At 39.5% G+C, this 17,763-nt stretch overlaps 1 protein-coding gene across 2 annotated transcripts in view; it reads left to right on the top strand.

Annotated features, from left to right (window-relative positions):
* The window catches only part of P2RY14 (purinergic receptor P2Y14), a 90,163-nt gene that overhangs the window by 48,827 nt on the left and 23,573 nt on the right, over nt 1–17,763 (top strand). The window lies entirely within an intron of this gene.

Below are 17,763 nucleotides of genomic sequence, written 5' to 3'. Positions count from 1 at the left end.
TATTCTATAAGTATACCACAATTAAGTATACACCATTTGTTCATTCTTTTTAATCTGTTGATAAACATTTGGGTCTATTATGAATAACTTGGCTATGAGCATTCCAGTAAAAGTCTTTTTGTGGACATATGCTTTCATTTTCCCCAAGTGACACCTAGGATCTAAATTACTAGCTCATAAGGTCACAAGCAATGTGTTTAACCTTATTAAGAAGCTACCAAACCATTTTCCAAAGTAGATTTATTACTTTACAATCCAATAAAAAATGTATGAAAATATTAATTGTTCTATTTTCTTGTCAACCATTAGCATTGTCATTTTTGGGGGTATTTTTTTGTTTTACCATTCTAGTGGGTGTGATTTTAATCTTGTCATTTTGATCTGCATTTCCCTTATGATGCTGAGCATTTTTTCATGTATTACTTGGTTAAATATCTTCTTTTGTAAATTGTTTGTTCACGGTTTTTGTCCATTTATTAAAATTGAGTAACATCCTGTTTAACAAACCTAACAGGAATGAAGTCATGAATATGACCCAATGGAGCAATCCAAAAGTATCCATTTACAACAGATACTATGGAACCCAAAAGTATCCATCTAGAACAAATGCTATGGCCCTGCCTTATGACAAGCTTCTGGCTAGGGCAGGGATAATCCAAAGGTTTTATTTTTGTACAAAGAGCAGATTCACCCAGCACACAAAATGGAACACAGTTTGCTCACAATCATTTTTTTCTTGTTTGAATATACATTAGAACAACCACTATGTCATTAGTGTAAACTGAATTTTCCTTAATGAATTTTAGGCTTCATAAAAACAGTCAGTGATTTACAGCAGCTCTATTGAAAACCAACTTTAAAATAAGTAATATGTATTGCAAATATTACTCTCAGGGGATATATTTTCTATATCCTAAAACATCTTCATTATTTTATAGGCTTTACATAACTTTAAAAATGTTGACTACTATTTGTTCTGGAAAACATGTCAACTCAAAACATAAAGAGAATTATTCCTGCTACTTAGATAAAGACTATTATCTAGTGTACCTTAAAATAGAGCATTTCAAGCTATTGCTTTGAGATTTTACTACGAAAATGCAAGATTCAGAAGAGTAAAAATACCCTTTTCTATCTTATTGGGGTTTGGAGAAATTAATAGGTTAACTATGGACCCAGAGAATTTTTTAAGTACTTAGCAATGCGGTTGATAAAACCATCTACATTCTAAGAAATGAAGACACTTATCTGAAGAGCTACATGATAGCTGCTTCCTGACAGAACTGAGCCAAACAAACCCATGGTGTAGCAGGTTCATTCCTCATTATTTGGCCCTAGTGATTAAGTTTCAACACGACCGAGGAATTGCCACAGGAAAACTATTTACATCTGAACAAGAACTTAGGCATTCATTTGTAGTTTGCACATCCTCTATTTTTAATGATTACCCAGGTTCACAAGATAACATGTCTTGGAAATAATGAACAATAGCTGCTTAACATTTAAGGTAAAATAGAAAAGAAAGTATCATATACGCCTAGTATTATTTCTTTTTAAAGAGAAAAGAAGGTTTTGTGTCTAGCTGCTTGAATTTGGTTAAGTTATGCATTTAATTCATTTTCTCATTAAGTATTTCAAGTATCCCCATTTCCTTAATAGCATGCTATCATTATTATGCCTTCCTAAATGTGTAGTCCTTCCACAGTCAAAAAATAAATAAATAAAAGAGGCAAAACCTCCAAATAAGGAATATTAACTTAAGTGCTATTAGCATAAGGTGTTTACTCAAAAATAAACTTTTCTTTAAAAGAAAGTAAGAAATGCTAACATAAGAAATGCACTCTAGAATGAGCTACCCAGACAATAATTTATTTAGATAAGTTCTCATATATTTTACAGTATTGGTATAATTCACCAATATTAGCTGAGAAATGTAAATCCTAACTTTCCCTAAAATCCACTTCAAATCACATTGAAAGTACCATAGAGATAAGATTGATTTCAAGTAAGGAGTGATTTTATAAAGTTTCAGACTTCTATGACATAGGGGGTAGGGGATGGGGGGCATGAGCACACCACTTCCGCCTGGGAGAAGGTAGCTTTTCCTTCACATAATGTCTGCAGCATTTTTTTATCCTGACTCTTGACTTTCTCCTTACTTACCAGGCAGCCAATTGCCTCATGCTTTATTTTATCCTGTGCCAAGCCACTAAGTCTCAAAGCTTTTCTCCTATGGCTGGAATTCCTTTCCATGAATTTGTTCATGTCACTTACTCATTCACTCCTTCATTTATTTAAAATCTTCTAAGGGCCAGAATACAAAAGAATGTTTCAGGAAAATAGCATGAAGTATCCTTCCCCTGCCCATGACCTATAGTTAAGACTACTGTGGAAGTAAAAAAGGGGATTATGCTATCTATAATAATAAAAGCATAATATGCTAATTAGACTGGACAGCTGAACGACCTTCTGGACGAAGCCAGGGCTGCGAGGGCCGAGTCCCTTGCACGAATTTTGTGCATCAGGCCTCTAGTTAATATAATAAGTGCTTTTGTGCAAACATAATTTTAATAATGTCTTCAGTCTAGATAACTTGTGTTTAATGTTAAGTTCATTCAATCAGCAACAAACTGCTTTCCACTGAGTAGTACTGTGAATATGAGCCTAAAATTTTCCTATGTTTGGGATTTCTAGATGCATTCCATGATAAGGTTCAAATATTTCACAAATTTGTTTACATTTTGACTTGGATAAGTTCATGTTCTCATTTTAATAGAGGATTTTGAATGCCTTGGAAACACGTATCAAAGGAAACCTAACTGCAGCAAGTCCTCACTTAACATCTCCTATACCTTCTGCGACTTTAAGTGAAAGAAAAATTTGATATATTGGAGGAACAGCAGCAAGAGGCAAACAAAGCTGCATCAGGAGGGGCGAGGCAGAGAACACAGGGGGTGCAGTCAGAAAACTGGGCAAGAACCAGCCGGTCACAGAAGGCCCTGCAGGCCATGATCCAAACCCAGATTTGATTCTCTTTCACTCCACGGCCCCTGGGTATGTTTGAATAAAGGCACAATTCGTGTTCTTGGAGACCCCTCTTGCAAGTGGCTGGAGAAATGACTATGGGGGTTGGGGAGAGAGAGGTATGGAGGCTGGAGGACCAGATAGGAGACTCCTGCTTCCCAACATTGATTATAACTGAGATAAGTTTTTAAATACACAAATAAAACTGCAACTGAGGAGGAACAGTTTCAGGGGAAAAGTCAGTCCATCAAACATAAATGAAAAAAACTCTCCATAATGGGTTATGTGCACTTTATATAATTATAAATCAACTAATGAGTTTAGGGATATTAGTTAATAAACCTAAAACAGCCACAAGGAGTTTTAAATAAAAGCTCTCCAGCACCTTCCTCTTTCTTATCTGACAAAAAACGCCCCTACTGCCCTCATGAAAGAGTTCAGTGCTTCAGTTTATAGGACAGCATAGCCAACAATTATTTAATTTTATGCTAACTGAGCACAAACTCTTCCTGGTACCCCACTCAACAAGTTACAAAATAATGAAACAGTTACAGCAGTGGTATGGAAGACCAACCTCAAAACACAACCTTCAAAGTATTGAGGGGTGCCCGGCAGGTGTGGCTCAGTTAGTTGAGCATGGTCTTGTGCACCAGGAAGTCATGGGTTCGATTCCAGGTCAGGACACATGATCGGGTTGCTGGCTCGAACCCCAGCAGGGGGTGTGCAGGAGGTGGCTGATCGATGATGTTTCTCTCTCGTCATTAATGTTTCTATCTCTCTCCCCCTCTCCTTTCCTCTCTCTCTCTAAAATCAATAAAAATATGTACATTTTTAATTGCTTTGTTTAAAAAAAAGTTTTGAGGGGAACATAGAAGGATATTTATAATGATGAGGAAATTATGAAATAATCCAAATATCCATTAATAGGGAAATGGTTACATTATGATTCTTTCCCTCAATGGGATGGCGTGCAACTATTCATTTTGTTGTTATTGTTAATCCTCACCCTAGGATATTTTTTCCATTGATTTTAGAGAGAAGAGAAGGAAGGGAGGGAGGATGAGAGGAAGAAATAGAGAGGGAGAGAGGGAAACATAGATGTGAGAGAGGCACATTGATTTTTTTTTAATTTTATTGTTTAAAGTATTACAAATAGTAGTACATATGTCTCATTTTTCCCCCATTGACCTTCCCCTGGCCCCCCCCCCCACCCCATGGCACATGCTCTCACCCCCCTGCCCAGTGTCTTGTGTCCATTGGTTATGCTTATATGCATGCATACAAGTCCTTCGGCTGACCTCTTACCTCCCACCCTCCAACCCTCCCTGGCCTTCCCGCTGTAATTTGACAGCTTGTTCGACGCTTCTCTGCCTCTTTATCTATTTTTGATCATCAGGTTATAATGTTCTTTATTATCCATAAATGAATGAGATCATGTGGTATTTTCTTTCAATGACTGGCTTATTTCACTTAGCATAATGTTCTCTAGTTCCATCCATGCTGTTGCAAATGGTAAGAATTCCTTCTTTTTTACGGCAGCGTAGTATTCCATTGCATAGATGTACCACAGTTTTCTAATCCACTCATCTGAGGCACATTGACTGGTTGCCTCCCGCACGTACCCCAATCAGGGCCAGGGATTGGACCTGCAACACAGGTATGTGCTCTTGACCAGGAATCGAACCCATGACCCTTCGGTGCGAAGGCTGACACTCCAATCACTGAGCCACACTGGCCAGGGTGGCGTGCAACTATTCTAAAGGCAGAGGTAGAGCTTTAGCACCTGACATGGCAAAGTCACCTAGACATATGGGGTTGCGAGCAGTGGTAAGAGAGCTTGACCTCTGCCTATACGTACCTGCCTATATGTATCTGCCTTTCCAGTATTGAATATTTACTAACATTATTGAGGGCTTCCTACTCTTAGGCAATCACTGGTGCTTTGTACAGTGGGCCCTTGACTTACGAGTGTCCCAATTAACGAGTTTTTTGAGATACCAGCTGTCTCTCCACCGATTTTTTGCATTGAGTTGACAGAGTAATTTGAGTTAACGAGCTCCTTAATGAGCTCGGTCTCAGAACTAATTAAACTCGTAAGTCAAGGCCCCACTGTATTATCTCAATAAACTTTTACAACAACCCTATGGGATACACAGTTATTCCCAATTAACAGATGAATTAAGTATTTTAGCCAGACTCAAATAGCTGATAAGAGGGGGAAGCAGGGTTTGAATCCAGGAATTCTAACCCAGTAACTCATATTCTTAACCTCTATATTACTCATCCCTTAAAGATGAGCCCTTACTCACTAAGTTTATTAAATCAATTTGCCTTGGATTCTTCCTTTCAAATAACATTAAAGAAAAAATTTCCACTTAGTGTACTGGGAAATAATTTTAAGGAAAATCAAATTAATGAGGAAATATGCAAAGCTCATGACATTTTGGAAAGTTATGACCCAAATTGGCATTAAACTCAAGATTAAAATACAAGGCAACTTTGCAAAAAAATATTATTCAAAGGTTCAATGAAAGAAAATAATGCTGTCAGTCCTCATGATAGCAGCAAATCGTGAAGGCCACATTTGTGAGCTTCCTCTGGCTGCAGCTGTTTGTGAATGTTTAGCAGAAAATGTAATGTTATCCAGTTTAAAATTAAACAGATGTCATCATTTTAAGGCAAACTAGGAAGGTCCCAATCAGCAGGTATTGTTTCAGCAGTTCCACATGTTGATGACAAAGGAATGGGAGATATTTTAAGATGAGGTTAATGATAAGTCAAGCCACTAACGGGTCCTGGGACATCCTAAAAGCATAGGAACTATGCACACTGCTGTCTTGTTGATCCATCTCTACACCCACGTGAGCCATGTAGAAATGTCCTACTCCTTATCCCTCATCCAACACGTTCACACGTCTCCTCTCCTTCTCCTCCTCCTCCTCCTCCACCACCACCACCACCACCACCAACAGTACCTCACAGCAGTGCTGTCTTCTCAGCCTAGAGGACCAGCAAGGGTACTAGTTGAAGGCATCTCCCTGCCTCAACTCAAGTCCTTTCCAGTTGTGTGACCTTGGGCAAGATGCTTAACCACTCTGCCTCAATGATCTCATTTAATTAGTGTATATTAACAGTACCCACCTCATACATTAGCACCAGGTTTTAATGTGTTAATATAAATAAGAAATTTAGAACAGTATCTGGTATGTTATAAAAACTCAATAAATGTTAGGCATTAATGTTGCTATTACCATTGTAGTGCATAACTAGGAGGCATAAACTCCCCTCTAGTGGTAAAGTCATTAGGTGAGTCTTCTTTTACCTCTATTTTACCACTTACAACAAAATAACTTACAACAACAACGCTAAATTTTACAGTGACCTTCATTTTCTTCTTGTCACTTTTCTATGTTTTCTAATTATCCCATGCATTCCTTAGTAATTTTTTTTTTAAATTAGGTTGTTTAAGGTAAAGCAATCCTCACTGAATTCCTTTCCCATCCTCCTGGCTGGGTCAGAGACCACCAAAAGCTCCACCATGTCAACACTGTGGCTGAGCGAGCAGGTGTCAGGACCACCCACACACACCGTGCTGACATTCATACAGGGCCCAGGATTAGTATCTGCAGAGATGTCAGGGCGCAAGTTCCCCACAAAAATTCCATAGGCCTAGGCTACACTTGCTACTAAAAATGAATAATCAAATTTCAAAATAATCACTGGTATGTGACTTAGAACCTAATAATTCTAATAGGATTTTAACTCTGAAAGTTAAAATGTGTCATTTATATCAGAGTACTCACTCAGGGGTTCCCAAACCCCAGCTTTTGTATGAAATGATTATACATTTTTCTAGCTTTCTGGCTTTCACCAAATTCGGAAAGATCTTTACAGCTTAAAGCCACTGCAAGTGTTAGTTTAATACTGATTCTCAAACTTTAACATGCTTGTTAAAACATGTACCCCGGGGTCCATCTTCAGACTTTCTTTCATTTTTTTTTGGGGGGGGGGGGGAGGATGGGTTGTCTAGGGCAATCCCTGAGAATTTGCATTTCTAGCAAGTTGTCAGCTGATACTGCAAGTCAGGGTCCAGGAACCAAACTTTGAGAACCACTGACAAAAATTTATAGGGGATTTTGCCATTTTTCCTTAATATAAGCAACCAACAGCCCTAATAGAAGTGACATAAGAAAACGAATGGCAATTTCTCTATTATGTGCCTGTGAATCACCACTTAGTGCCTGCCAATACACCTCCACCATCACTACTACCTGTATCTTTTTCTGGTCTCCCCAACATTCATACATGCAACAAACCTCCCTAATCTCTCTCATATACAGGCATTTTCAAATGAGGGTGAGGAAGAGTATAATGTAGTTTTGAAAATCCCACCTGTTGTTTGAGAATTAATTGCATAAACAAAACAAGCCTCTGAAGATGCTCTCATCAAAAGAATCAAAACCAGTCCTGGCCAGTGTGGCTCAGTTGGTTGGGTGTCATCCCATGCACTGAGTGGTCTCAAGTTCGATTCCCAATCAGGGCACATGCCCGGGTTTTGGGCTCCATCTCCAGTAGGGGGCGTGCAGGAGGCAGCCAATCAATGTTTCTCACTCCCTCTCTCTAAAATAAATAATAAAATATTTTTTAAAAAAATATAAAAGAATCAAAGCCAATGTCATTCAGTCACTAAACACATAGGGGTCACCAGACAATGCTTGATCTGCACCACACAGAAAAAAAGGGGCCAGACACATCCACACCCCAAACTCAGTCTGGGGAGATGGAAAGCGAGAGGCCAGCATAATGGATGTGATGCCCTTAGGATAAAGATAAATGCTGAGTTTTTGGTAGCTGTCTTAGCACAACTACAGCAGGAATGGTATTCTTAACAGTGGGACGTGATTATAGTCTTTTACACAAATAAGAAGTTTATTACTTTTTTAAAACTAGGTCCTAATGCTTCCACACCCAGGAAAGTGTTCATAGAGGAACAACACTCATCAACACGGAGTTGTACTTAAGTAAACTGTCATTAAAAACCAGCTTTACAGAGGTGTTAGCAGAGCTAGGTTAAGAAGGAAATAAGAGGTGAATATAAATTCATTGTATGTTCTCATAATATCGACTCGTACACAAGCAGTTTTAAGCTAGATGGACCTTTCACCATTTCCAAACACCATGTCCATTAATTTGAATGGGCCTCATTCTTTTTACAACTGGAGCACTCATGCTCTGCTACCCCCAGCACAGTGACCTCCCAGCCACACCCATTAATACAGTGAGGACCCAGCAGTGAGCTGAATGCTGTCCTGGACCAAGAAATTAAGAATGCCCAAGCTCCCCCTTAAAATGGTTACAGATCTGGAATATTTATCACATAACAAAAAAAAGGGATTTGGGTCTAAATAATTTATAATTAACATGTAGGGATTACAAAAGGGGGAGAACAGGATGAATTAACACAGTCAGGGACATCATAAAAGAATGGAGTTAGAACAGAAAATAACAAAGCAGGGGGGAAAAAAAGCATTGGGGCTAAACTGTAAGTCAGGATGTTTGGTTGGGAAAGCAATGAGCTCTTTTAACACTTGGAGTGCGGGGAAACGAGTTAAGTCGGCTCGCGTGAATTGCGCGTACTCCGCGGGAGCCGTCTTTAACTCGGTTCATATAGATTTGCGGTGGAGTGCGGGAAACGTGTAAACTCGGGCCGATTGTAACTGCGTATTACCAAATATTTGTTTGTAATCCACCCTTTTGGTGGATGGAACAAAACCAAAAGACAGAGCCATCTTATATTTTGGCGGGAAATTCACCCGCACTCCAAGTTAAGTGGTGGGAGAAAGAATCTTCCTAAAGAGTAGAACTGAGTATTTACATATGTTAGATGCTCAATAAATAGTAGACAGCATGTCCTAGCTGGTTTGGCTCAGTAGATAGAGTGTCGGCCTGGGGACTGAAGGGTCCTGGGTTTGATTCCAGTCAAGGGCACATGCCTGGGTTGTGGGCTCGATTCCCAGTAGGGGGCATGCAGGAGGCAGCCAATCAATGATTCTTTCTCATCATTGATGTCTCTCTCTCTCTCTCTCTCTCTCTTTCTCTCTCTCTCTCTCTCTCTCTCTCTCTCTCTCTCTCTCTCCCTTCCTCTCTGAAATCAATAAAAATTTATTTTTAAAAAATAGTAGACAGCAATCCTACATCACAGCAGCATTCACTACCAAGAGAGACAGGTACAGCCTGTTTGTCTGGGGCTCATTTTAAGGTTTAGGTAAGTCCTGGGCCTTCAAAAGACTTTGCATATTCGAAATTCCTATTCTAACTATTCGAAGTACTGGTCTTAGAGTGACCTATATCCCACGATAGATACAGTTCACTCGGCAGTCCTAGTGTAATTATAGTGAATGTTCCTTTCATGATCAGAAATTTAAATAATAAATTGTAAGTTCACCCTAGCCATGCACTGGATACTTAGATTGCTTGTGCTGGGAAGAATGGGCAGCTACATGCAAAAAACAATGAAACTTAACCACTTTCTACACCATATACAAAAATTAATTCAATACTGATTAAGACTGAAATGTAAGACCAGAAACCACAAAATTCCTAAAAGAAAACATAGGCAGTAAACTCTTTAAAAGTGGTCCTAGCAATATTTTTTGGAAATGTCTTCCCAGGCAAAGGCAACATCAGCAAAAATAAACAAATGGAATTCCTTTGGTTTTGAATTACTAAAATATCTATGAAGCCCACAGCTGCAACTGTGGTAGAGGCTTATTCTACACAGGGCTTCTAGATCAACACCATTTTCAAACTCTTCCTGAACCAAAAGTGATAACATATCTTGGGAGCAACAAGGTAGGGGTCGAGCAGGTAGGCTTGCTGCTCTCTGCATTTCCATCTGCATTTAGAGGTACACTTTTACTTAGTTTAGCCATTAGGGTTGTTTTTTAAAAATATTTCAATAGAATAAAATGGGTTCCACTGCTCTGCCACTCAAAACAAAACTAAAAAATATACACATATTCAGTCTTAGAACATATGCTTGAACCCACCTGCACAAACACTTTAGAGAGATACAAGAACTGCCCAAAAAAGCCTGAAAATTTTAAGGAGGAATGGATCTTAGATCATTTTTAATCCAATTCTTTTTAATCCAATTCTCTCATTAAAATTGAGGAATTAACTGACCCATTGAACATTTAAGTAAAAAGCATATTAGTACAATACCATCTCCTTCCTCACTCTTTACCCAAAGTCCTGCAAACCTTACTAGTGACATCAAGTGTTCAGATCCTATTTGCAAAACCTCTAAATGATATGCAGCTATAGGACACAGCTACAGGACACAACTGGATGCTCCCGGAATTAAAGGCCAAAATCTTTTCTAAGGTATGCCTAGTAAGGGGCAGGGTGGGAGCAGAATACAATTCCATTATCAAAAGCAGTTACTAGCATTTACCAGCTATGGTTTGTGCCACACACTGTGTGCATTCCACATGTACTGCTTCACCTAACTCACACAGCCTTGTCCGGGAGGTACCACGTCAGCACGAGCACACAGGTGACAAAGGCAAAGCTCGGAGAACAGTACACATACTGATGCCAAGGTTCCTTGTCCTGGCCCTGCAGTAGGCAGACAGGGCCCTGCCCTGAAGGACTCTAAAAGGGCCCACACACATCAGTTTTTGATGCCAGATCTAAAACAAATAAAGACAGAAATTTTAAAAATCTCTGCTTCCTCAGGATGCACCACAGCTCTGGGCATTCAGCAGCCACTGTGAGTAAAAGCAGCTTGACCGTGAGCATTCTCATTCACGTGCTACAAGGGCACCTTAAGAATTTAACAAAGGGCCACTCCCAGACTGCACTTCTTTAGTCAGTCTTTCTTCCTCCTTCAAGGCAACAAGAAATTTTCTTTACTTTCTTTACATATATGCAGCATCCATACTGGTGTGTACTAAAATGTGTATGTCACAACAAGTCCAAAAGCAAATTAAAGAAAGTGGTGAGGGTCTGGAGCAGTTGATTATGCCTCTGAGCAGGTGACCGTATAGCACCCAGGTCTGATCCGTCACAGTGTGGCCTTATCTGTGCCTCTGAATGAAAATGAACCCCAAAAGAGGGCTTGTAAATGCCTCAGAGCACAACAAGGATCCATGGATTGAAATGGTATGAATACTGGATCTGTTCCTTCACCAAATTTTATTTTATAGAAAATAAATAGAGCTTCAAGCCAAAAAAAATGAGCTTGAGGTAAAAAAAAAATTGATTATGTTATTTATATACAAAATGCCTAAAGTTACAGAGGAAAGATGGGAAAGGAATAGGCAATATTAATTACCATTCAAATTCTGTAGTATGGAGAAAATATTTGAAATTTAAAAATTTGTGTGAATCTCATCTACACCAAATGGTCCAATGACACTTGCTAGACAGAAGATAGTCTAAACACAGGCCAGAGGAAAATTATGATAAAATATAAATCAATATTGTGAAGGTCAATTTCAAAATCATATTTTCTCCAACCAATTATAATCTTTTGGCGATAAGAAACCCCTGCAATGCAAGTTTTTTTTTTTCCTTTGGTCTATCATCCAAAATATAATAACTTATGACAGGCAACACTGATTCTCCTATGTGCCAGGAACTCACAAAAATATTTAAGTGGATACTATCATTATTTTTGATCATCCCAAAGAAGAGAATGCTAAGGCACAGAGAGGTTCAGTAACAGGCCCAAGGGCACAGAGCCAGTGAGTTAGCTAACATTATAAGTACTTATAAGGCAACATTATAAGAAGCAATCTACTTAAGAGACATTATTTTCAACCAATCAGACAAACTGTCTCTCACACCCCCCAAGACCACAAGGTCAACAAATGTTTCAACTGCCGAAAAGGCAAGATCCTATAAATATTTAGACTAACAACAACATGCCAATTGGCATTCAGTAAAAAGAGGATTAAATTGAAGTTACAGAATAAGCATTACAGAGAAAGACTGGACAAAAGCTGCCTCCTAGGCCAGGCCACTGAAAAGCCATTCCAAATGGTTCTGAGAAAACTTGGATCAAAAATATCTGCAATCTCTCATAATCATTTCCCATTTAAAACTGCACCATTCCTGAAATTTCAGAAGCAGCTGGGTCATGTGCTGCTTTTTTTGCTGTTTTTTTTTTGAAGCTAAGTGCCTCCAGTGGAGAGTGGTAAGCATCCCACCTCTGGGCAAGCAGCACATATTCGTATGTAAAGTTGGTAAGTGACATGAGGTTGCCAAATGGTAAGAGAACCTTTAGCCAATTCAACCATTAATTTTTTCCCATGTCCCATTAAAAACAACAAACACACACACAAAACCCTCTGCCATTTTCCACATTAAAACCGAATGGATTAATACCCAGTCAGCTGAACTTTCAAAATATTTACAAAATGCTCTGTTCATAGGAACTTCTGTTCTCCTCACCTAAGGAAAAATAAATGCTTCCTGCTTTTACTATTATTTACTATCTCCTGGGCCTTAAAATAAGAGATCATCCAGACCTTGCTAAACAGTGCCATCAGCACAATATGCTTTAGTCTTCCCTGGAGGGTGGCAGTCAGATGTGACTTCTGGCAGCGAAGAGGTATTTTAGGACCATACATTTTGTCTACAACAGGAAAAATAGCAGGACCCTAAAAACTTCTCAAATCGACAACAGTGAGAAAGAGGAGCATGCACATTCACACTCCCTGTGGGAATGAGTGGAACCAGGGACCAAGGACTGGAAGGGAAAGCCCGGCTTCCTCACCGGGAGTCAGGAAGCTGGGCCAAAGAGCAGACCACTGATGTGTGACCATCTCAAAAGGTCTGAATTCAGCACGCTACTGCATCTGCTTATTTCCTCCTGGTATTACGTTTATAACTTGGAAACACTACCCCTAGGGTTATGTATGGCTCTCATCTGAGAGCTTTCCTGTAACCATCATTACTGGGCCAAAGACTTCCTCAAATTAGAATTTTTTCATAGAAATCAACATTTACTAAAGCTGCAAAGCACAGCATTCTGTATCTACTATATATTCAATAATTATTCCATCTCAAGAAAAATTTAAAGCAACAATTAGCCTGTGGTTATATTAACAAGAGCCCCTACCATTGACTTGACCACCTACTTTGGCTGAGCACTGCAGGAAGAAAACACACATTACTTCATTTAGACTTTCCAACAACTTTGATGAGGAGGTGACAGCAGACCCCTTTACAGATGGGAAGCGGAGATTTACAGAGATTACATAACTTGCCCAAGGTCCCCAGGCTAAGAGGCAGAACTCACTTTTGTTCCCAAATGTAATTTTTTCTTTCATTTTGTCCTGGATGACTCTCTAGCCAAAGATGGCGAATGGATTCCTCTCAGCAGCAGGCTCTGGTAGACTGCCTGAGGCCCCTAGGAAGAGACTGACAACGTGTGTAAGAGGCTCATGGCAACACAGATGCTCAGCTGTGCTGGGAGGGGGGAGGGGTTAATACTTATGCCCCTTTGCTGAGCAATATTCAATGGCCATAGACTTTCTCTCTACTGGATGTTCATTATCTCGACATCCACATCCTCCACTTTTGATAGATGACAAAAGTTTAGGTAGATACAAGTCACACTCTCACACATACCAATTAGTATGAACCCCCAAAATAGTATTTTTACAAATGAGAGTCACTGTCTTCCTCCTGCATCCCCTCCCCCTCAGTTATTTGGCAGTTAGTTCTCTCAAATTACTTATTCTTACGTGAAATTGGTCTCCCAACAGTCTCATCAACTCCACAAGCCCATCCCCAGTCTGCCTACTTATGACTCAAAAGCTTTTATCTTCCAAGTGATCATCTATATTTTTAAAAAGAGAAAATCAGGGGCCTTGCTTATCAAGTATAATATAATATATGGCTTCTGGGAAAACTACAAGAGCGCAGCATGCACAGGCTCAGAATTGATTTAGGCTTCAGGTAGCATGTAAGTTTTAACAGGAAGACAAGAATAAAGACACAGTTTTGGAAGTGTAGGTGTGACTTTTCCAAGGCAGCACCAACTGCATGCAACCTGCCAAAAGCAGAATACCTAAAACTGAGAACCAAAAGGGCCCTCCACCAAAACATAACAGAGAATTATTAATCAGAAGAATGTGTCAACACACATTTCCTCTGCCTTTGAGGTATAATGCTAAAAGGTATCTATCCAACCAAAGTTCGATATAAACACATACCTGGACTTCATATAGTTCTCTAAACACAGCTGTTGACAAAAGTGCTTTTAAGCTTATTCATACACATGCAGCTAAGAACTGAACTAAATGAAGTTTGGCTCAAATTATAACTCTAAAGTGATAATAAGAACTAATATTTATACAGCATGTTTACATATCTGAACTGACTGTAAATGGGAAATGTGCAGCCTGGACTAAAGAGGGCAGTCTCTCCAGGTCACGGGAGGAGGCTGGGGATTGCAATCCCTTTCAATACAAGTGATAAGCCTCGGCCATAAATAACATTTACACAGCTCTAATTATATGAACAAGGGATACTGACTTGTCCAAAAATTGTAGTCTTAACTATCCAGGTGAAAAGAAGCGTGGAGGGTAAGGGAGCTAAATCTTCATCTTCCACACAAAGAAGTCAACAGATACTTCTGCAAGCCAAGAACTGTCAGTTATGTAGCAATATCAGGGTTGATACCCAAAAATAAGAATTACAAAGTGAAAAGATGGCCACTGGGGCACAGGGACTATTACTAAATTGCATTACAAGTTTTATACATTGTTTGAGTTCTTAAAGTACATCAATGCATGACTTGATGAAAAACGGTAAATTAGTTTTATTTGAATTACTAACACAAAGAAATAAAAATTTAAAACATGTCTAAATGTCTTGGGCTAGGAATAGAAGACAAAAGAAAAAATAGTGGAGGTCCTCTTTCCTTAAACAAAATTACCTCCTGGGTGGGGTGCCTATGGATTGCTAAGCAAAGGGGTGATGTGCCAACCCCAGGAAGCCAGTCTGGACAGCTGGGCAACATGGGGGACAGAGGCTGCAGAAAAACCACATGCCTTCCCATCCAACACCCCAAGTGACTGCATGGATAACAGAATTGGAGAACGTCACCAAAAGACCTGCCATCCCCCACAAACCAGGAGATTTAGTCATTACCATCTATGATACTGAGGCCTAATCAGAATTCAAATCAAGCACTGTAGGAATTCAGAGGGGGGTTACAGTCTACTCATGCTTAGAGGGAAGGGAAGGAAAAGCACCATAAACAACGGGGTCCTGGGTGGGCTCTAAGAATACACATGAGGTAGAGATGGAGGAGAAACAGGCTGATAAAGGCCAGAAGTGAGAGTATAGATGGTGAGTCTGGAAATGGAACGTGGTTTAAGCCACATCAAATGGCATACCTCGGGCTGCTGTGGCTCCACCTGAGCTTGGAGACTATCAGCAGGGCTGGGAGTCAGTTTAGAGGTTTCTGGCACAATGCAAAACTAGACAATATCAACTTCAACACAGTAAAAAAAGCTGTGCCTCTAAAATTATTTCATTTATAGAAGTACATCTTTGATGTTTAAACTGATTTATCTTGCTTTGGACAGACTCCTAAATCCCAGACACTGATACTTATCTCATTATTCAGGGCTCCTCTCATATCCTCAGGTTTCCACACATCCTTAGGTTTGTGCCAGTGGATTCTGTCAATACTCTTTCTTTATTATCCCCCAGAGTGTTGAATGCCTAAGACTTAGAGATTGTGTTTCAGGTACTCCCTCCCCACCGCTCTCCAGTCAGCCTACAAAATGGAATGCCACTATAAACGTACAAGTTCCATTAAATTTTTTTCCTTTGACATTCTTGTATAATACTTTCAACTTTCAACATTGTCTTCATTATTTAATGTGATGAAATTGAATCAAGTTTGATTTGCCCATAACGAAGAACAGATTTTTAAAATTTTTTAATTTATTTATTGATTTTACAGAGAGAAAGGAAGAAGGGGGAGGGAAGGAAGAGGAGAAGGAGAGAGAGAACCATCAATATGTTGTTCCAGTTTTTTATGTACTCATTGATTCTTATATGAGCCTTGACCAGGAGTCAAACCCACAACCTTGGCATATTGGGACAATGCTCTAACCAATTGAGCCACCTGGCCAGAGCCCCCAAGTATTGATTTTGATTAAAATACACACATATGACTCAAGTTTTTTGTTTTGTTTTTGTATCTGAGCTAGTTGTAGCAGTTACTGTATTACAAATAAACGAACCTATCCCTGCGTACAAAACTGAATATTTATAAAAGACAGTTTGTTTTTATGTCACGGATCCCAAGCCTTCCAAAATAAAAGTGAACGTATTAACTTTTACTTTGGCTTTATCAACGTTTAGAAGTCTCATTTATGAAAGAAACCAAGTGCTATAAGTAAAACCTGGAAGGAAGAGAAAATTAAGAAATCAACACATCTTTACTTTTGTATTATTTTTTTCTTTTTTATTATTTTAATTCCATGAGTAAAAGAGGTAGGTACTGCAGATTAAAATTGAGAAGATAATGCTCTGCTTCAACAGCTCCCCATCCCGCTGGGAGAAATGAGGACAGACCATTCGCAAAGAGGGCACACCCCTCAGGAGCCACCGCGGGCCCCCACAGCACCTTGCTCACAGAAGTGACTAATATTACTTGGTTAACTAGTGAAGAGATGCATAAAATCTGTCATTTCAAATGTATTTTTGCTTAGGCTGAAGCCAAACATTTAATTTTTAAGATGACTCCATGTAAACAGAAAGCAGATATAAATAGAGCAGATGTATGTGAATAGAATAAAAAGTAAGGCTGACATTCTAGAAACAAAGCTCAAATTCAGGAAACCAGGTGGAAGGAGAGAATTATTCCAGACAGTGAGTTCAGGCAGAGGAAAAGCATGAGCCCAAGCAAGGAGGCAAGACCATCGATAACTGCAGGAAGTTCCAAAAGGTCAGTGCTGCTGTTGGGTCAAGCTCAAGGTAAGTCATGGTAGAGATGAGAGTGTCAGTCACACACACCAGGTCTGCCAGGTCTAACAGTATGAATTTATCTTGTAGGGGAGAAGGACCCACCAAAAGGACATGGCCATGCTTGTCTTTTAGAAGTATCCCTCCCATGGGTGACTGGGGGGCAGATTCTGTGGGTGGGGAATAGACTGGAGGCAGGGAATATAAGCAGAAAAATGACCTTAGGTTTGGAGAAAATCATACAGAAGAAATATTTAGGTGTTAAAAAAAATCATCAGGTTTTGGTGAGTGTCTGCATAGGAGTGATGAGATAGTGAATGAGAATTTAGTGGCTTTGAGCTTGGGTGATCAGTAGACTACAGTACCAAACAAGAGGAACTCACGGTCAAGGGGAAGTTTTGAGGGGTTTTCTTTTGTTTGATAATGATAATAAGCATGATTGACAATGAGCATGCTACCCCAATACAAAGGGAAAGAAACTGACAAAACAAGTGAAGGTAATGATATAGGTCCAAAGTTGGATGACTTCTAAGTAAACAGAACACAGGAAAGCCAGGCCCGTCCCCCTGAGAGACAACCTATTATTGCATCAATCCAGAGTGCCACGTAAGAATACAGAGTCCTGGCAACAATCCGTTAAATAAAAAATAATCCAGAAACTGGGGTCAAACAGGGTGCTCTCTCCCCTTCCCTTCCACTCTCTCTAAAAATCAATGGGAAAACTTAAGGGAGGTGGGAGTA

Source organism: Myotis lucifugus, unplaced genomic scaffold (genome assembly GCF_000147115.1).
Source record: "Myotis lucifugus unplaced genomic scaffold, Myoluc2.0 scaffold_175, whole genome shotgun sequence".
NCBI classification, from domain to species: Eukaryota; Metazoa; Chordata; class Mammalia; order Chiroptera; family Vespertilionidae; genus Myotis; species Myotis lucifugus.
This window is presented reverse-complemented; position numbering and strand designations above follow the sequence as displayed.